The sequence below is a fragment of the Nicotiana tabacum genome, chromosome 10, assembly GCF_000715075.1.
Source record: "Nicotiana tabacum cultivar K326 chromosome 10, ASM71507v2, whole genome shotgun sequence".
Taxonomy (NCBI): domain Eukaryota; kingdom Viridiplantae; phylum Streptophyta; class Magnoliopsida; order Solanales; family Solanaceae; genus Nicotiana; species Nicotiana tabacum.
This window is the reverse complement of record NC_134089.1, coordinates 67887227-67893115: the sequence shown is the minus strand read 5'-3', so window position 1 is coordinate 67893115 and position 5889 is coordinate 67887227.

Here is a 5889-nt window from a genome sequence, read left to right as displayed (position 1 = left end):
TTTTTCTTCTTTGTAGCCCGAAGAGATGGCAAATTTCAGAGACAATACCTCACCTTCCTCCAAACTTAGAATCTTGTAATCGAGACTGAAGATGGTATAGAACTAACCAAGTGTTTGGTTCACATCCCACAAGCTGGCTGGTATGCAACCTCATGGCCTTCTTTGAGGAACTCCCTTCATATGGAAAACTGGACCTTGGAGCACAAGTCTACTTATAATCCATTGTCCAAGATGTGGTCTCTCCAAGCACCAATCCATCGCCACGTAAACATTGCTAGCACCCTTCCAAACTTAGGGCATCGCATAATTCAAGGCGAAGTACATTGGGAAAACACAACAACAATCGAGGGTGAATATCGTCATATTCTAGGATATTGGGAATGGGCTGAAGATGTACTTGGTGGAAGCCAAAAAACCCTGAGTACATCAAAGATTTATGATGTTGTCTATGCCTCACTTTTGACTTATGATCAAAACTCGAACATTTTTCAAGCATTTTGTGAGGCTTGGTGCCCCAAGACGAAAATGCTTCTTACATCAGCTGGGGAGCTATCTATCTCTCTTTGGGAATTACATATCCTTTGAGGTATGCCCATTGCGGGTTCTCCGAACGAAGATGTGGTACCTGAAACAAGAGAACTCATCGATTTGGACGAAAAATAGATGAGATTTATTTCTCGATCTTGCGAGTATTATTTACTGCCTTCCATCACCTTAAGGAAGGTATGTGTGTTAACCAAAAGGTCTCCTTGAGCAAGTGGACAAATTTTTGGTATTAAAAAACTTTAATATATAAACCTGCCCATTGCGAAAGGAAAAAAAATCCGTGCGCCTAATGTCGACACATAATCCTAACTTAGTTATCCCTGAGTCAACTAGGTGGTCGAGTGATCAAGAAGCTATATTCTCCAAGCTTAGGGTGAGGTCTGACAAAAAAGATGAAACATATATAGAAACCTTCTTATCAATTAGGCTATGTGCTTTTGTGTTTCCTTACAAGGCAGAGAACTTCATTCATCCCGAGACTTTTAAGATGGCAAGCATGATAGCAAGCGGGCAAAAAATTAGCATTGCGGTCCCAGTTTTGGCGAGTATTTATCATGGTTTGAATAAGATTTCATGTTCTTCCTAACTTGATCAGGTCAAAGTTTGTTTTCCCATCCATTATGTTTACATCTGGCTTGCACATTACCTTGAAACCCATTATCCTCTTGCTAAGGGTCCGTCTGTCCCTTTGATGGTGGCATACTCAGGAAAGGGAGCTGCGATGTACTTTGACGAGAAAGATGCAAGAAAATGCATCCACGATGGGGGGGATATAGTTGGACACCAACAATGTTAACCAATTCTCGTCCTTATTATTATGTGGATAACGATGCCCCTCAAGAGTTGGAGTCAAATTACTTCATGAGCTTACGATTTAGTTAGGTCCCTTTGAAGTATGATAACTCATTCATCATCGAGTCATATAGACCACATCAGTTTGGTCGTCAATTTGGGTTTTACCAGAACATCCCCGGATTTTTGGAGAATGATATCTGTAGCGCCTCACTAGATGAAGGACTCAGATTTTGGAGGATTTGCACACTGTATCGATCTATGTCACGTGTGGTTTTTTCCCCCAATAGGAGATCCTATGTAGAAGACTTTCTCCACCAATCATATGTCTTGGTGGGAGAAAGCGCATGGGAAGTTTGTCGAGAATAATTTACAAGCTCTGGTAGACAATGTTGGGCTAAAATCTACTACTCCTTTAGGAGGTGAAGATCAAGGTGTTGGAAAGACGCTCCCAAAAGTCAAAGAACCACCTACTCCAATTCCAAAGTAGTTACACAACATAAGAAAATGAAGCTTAAATCCTCAAAGGAAGCTTTGAAAGAGGTCGTGAGCACTTCAACAGATATAAAGAAACACCCTCCAGTTCTTCCATTTAGCACGCAAGTTCCTCAAGATTTAAGTCAGAGTACCAACAAAGATCAAAATTATAAAAGGAAAAGGCCTAACCCAGTAGAGATCGTAGAGGTTCCAAGTGTTGATAGTCCCTCAAGAACGCATACAACTTGTAACAAAGAGGTAAAATACAATTACGTTGCCTTTTTCCTTCCTTTTTTTTGAACAAATAACTTCACTATAAATTACTTACTTTCTTTGCCTTTTCCTTATGCAGTTAAATGTCATTGGGCATCCGATGGTATCCCCACATGACAAGTCGCAAGTGAATGATGAATCTATTGGAGGGCCTACGTCTAAAGTGAAGTCATCTTCAAAGGCATCATCTCTTCCTCATGATAAAGGCCTAAAAAGACAAACTCCAAATGAGATAACTTGCGTTCCACCAATGACAGATACAACAATATCCATTTTTGAAGGAAGAGCATTGTCTTTAATCGCAAAAAGGAATTCATCTTGGGATTTTGGGAGGATATTTGCAACAAAATCTCCAAAACTTGTGCGGAACTGCTCTCATCTTATAAGGAGAAATCACTGAGATTTTCGAGGATATCAAAAAAACAAATATTTTAGATCTTTCTCCATTAGAGTGTTTACTGGATTCTCTTTTCGAGCTTGCTGCTTCATATGACCAAGAGCGATCCAATTTGGCTGATAAGACGAGTCAAGATGAGAAGCTGGAGCTAATTTCCAAATCTAAGTAGTGTCTTGAATCGTTCAAACTTTAAGCAAGTGAGAAAGTCAAGAAAGTTTCCTCTAGTGAAAAGAAACTGAAGAGAGTTATGAAGAAGTTACAGACATTACAACAAGAGAGAGAGTACCTCGAAGGTGTTATAGAAGTGACTCAAAAGGAGGTTGAAGAGATTTAGGCAAAAGTTTCAGCTACCGAGACTGAGGTCTTTTCATATGACAACCTAAATTTGCTGACTGTTGATGATTCGGTCAATTTGGAGGAGAAGAAGAACCTGGAGACTAGCTGTCAAGAATTGATCAACTACAAGTTTTGTTTATATTAGGCTATTAGCATTATCTCCCCTTTTATCTTTATTTTAGATTGACCTAATGGATATTTATTTCATCTTAAATAAGATTGCTTCTCTTTTGCTTTACATTTCCCGATTTTATCTTAGTCGCATAATTTTCAGCTTTACGCTCTTGTAACAAAAGATTCATATCTTGTCGTGGGAGGGTCCGAATAATGAATTGTTTGATACCTAGAAAATTAGACTTCAATATCTAAAACATATCCAAAACTTAGAATCAAACACCTTCAGAAACGCCCCAGATAATATTTTTAAACCAACTTTAGATTCCACCACATTGAAAATTTCAGATTTGTGCAGTCTCACCAAAAAATCATATCTTCGCGTAGAAAAGTCAAAATAACAAACTGTTTAATTTTTTGAAAACTTAACTTGCAAATCTATAACATATCGAAAACGCAAAATTTAATGCCTTAAGGATAGTTTCAGATAATAGTTCGAAATCAATATTGAATTCTGATACACTGACGATTTCAAATTTGCACGACTTTCACCAAAAGTTTTGTATTATGATGTAGGGATGTTAAAATCACGAACCGCTTGATTTCTTGGAAACTAAACTTCAAAATCTAAAGCATATCCAAAATGTAAAATTTAATGCCTTAAGGATAGTTTCAGATGATAGTTCGAAGTCGACTTTGGTTTATGATATGTCGACAATCCCAAGTTAGTGCGACTTCACCAAAATTTATATCTTAATGTGGCAAAATCTCTACCTCTCATATCAACTTTTCAATCACCAAAGTTTAAGAACATCAAAAATTGCTTCAACTTCCACCAAGGCTGCTAATTCCAAGTTCTATGCTGATGTGGAAAGCATCTTTGATATTTCCTTTGGAAGCCTTGGACCAGTTATGTGGAGCAAAGCAAGCTCGTTAGGACAACAAGCACCCCGAGTGTCATCTGCATCAACCCCTATTTTTGGATCTTCATCCTTAAAAGGAGCAAGATCTTCCACAAACGCACCCGAAGGAGGAAGCGATGTTGCTGAAAAGATCAAGAAAACTTTTGCTCCACTTGACCTCTCTGAATCCAAGTACTCTACTGTGAAGGAAGATGATGATGCTTCAAGTGATGGATCCTCCCAACTTACACCACATAGCATGAGCCAATCGAGGATTAATCTGTGGGACATCCATGCTATTCTCCATCATCCACAACAATCATACAAGCCATGGTGACAAACACTTCATCTGTGGAGGAGCACTTGGCAAACTTGACTGAAGCAATCGCTGGCTTGACCAAGTGCATGCAAAATCAAGATGCTAGAATCGTCAAGCTAATAGATAGGGTGGAATCTTGATGGAAGAAGAATCCACCCATGTACATGGCAAGCTCCCAGAAGTTCTAGAGAGTGATTCTCCCCCAAGACAAGTAGTATCCACTAAGGCTATCCCTGTCTCATCTGAAGGGATGATTCTGATCAATCAACTGAAGGAGTTCATTGAAGGAACTATTAAAAACAAGTATGAAGTTGTTTCCAAGTCCTCCCTTACATAAGCAAAGTTGTACACTGCAAGGGTCGATATGTTGAAGATGCCTGCTGGTTATCAACCTCCAATGTTTCAACAATTGATGGTAAAGGTAATCCAAAGCAATATATGACGTACTTCGTTGAGACGTGCAACAATGTTGGGACTTATGGAGATTATCTCGTCAAGCAATTTGTCCACTCTCTAAAAGGAAATGCTTTTGATTGGTACACAGACCTCGAGGCTAGATTTATTGATAGCTTGGATCAACTAGAGCAAGAGTTCCTTAATCACTTTTATAGCATGAGACATACTATGAGTGTGATAGAACTCACAAATACTCGTCAATGAAAGAGTGAACCAATTATTGACTTTATCAATCGTTGGAGGAATGCAAGCCTCAACTGCAAAGAGAGGCTTAGTGAAGCTTCTGCCATATAGATGTGCATCCAAGGCATGCATTAGGGACTCCGCTACATCTTGCAAGGTATCAAGCCTAGCACATTTGAAGAATTTGTGACTCGTGCCCATGATATGGAGTTAAGCATAACCTCCGCTGGAAACAAAAGACTGTCTATCTACAAGCCTCGCAAAGGGAACGACAAGCAAGAAGTCAGGAAATGGAGCAAGTTGGTATCGAGGTTTGAAAACAAAAAAGCCATGAATGTCAACACATCACCTGTGAAGTTCACAACGAAGGTGAGCAAGAAGCATAGTACAAAATCCATTTCTTTTCAAGATAAACCAAGTGAGAAATTGACTCTAAACGAAATGCAAGATAAGGAGTACCCATTTCTGGATTCTGATGTGCCTGCAATTTTTGATGAACTCCTCGAGTTAAATCTCATTGAGCTTCCGGAGATAAAGCAACCAAATAAAGTTGGGAAGACGAATGGCTCAAATTCCTACAATATCACCGACTTGTAAGCCACCCTTTGGAGAAGTGCTTTGTCTTCAAGGATAAAGTTATGGATTTGGCCTGTGAAAAGAAGATCGTGCTTGAAGATGAGAAAGCAAGCGCAGATCAAGTCTCTATCACCTTTGGCTCATTCAGTCTAGATGAGTTATGCAGTTTAAAAGAAATCAAAGATGAAGAATTACTAGAGAACAACAAAGTTAAAGACGATCAACCTGATGATGATTAAGGTTGGACGTTGGTGACTCATCGTAGGTGCCACAAAAAGAATCAATAGAACAACAAACAAGGAAGATGGTGGTAAAAGTACCAATGAAAAGAACCCAGTTAAGCGTTTGAAGAAAGCAAAAGTGAAGATGTATCACCCTTAAAAACCAAGAGATCCAGTGACATTGAAGGATTTCTTGCCATGTTGGTTCTGTATGAAGATTTACCGTGATGGTATTGAGGCCTCTTGTTGTAATGCTGATAAAGGGGAAGAAAAGAGTGATGACCTATCATTGGCACC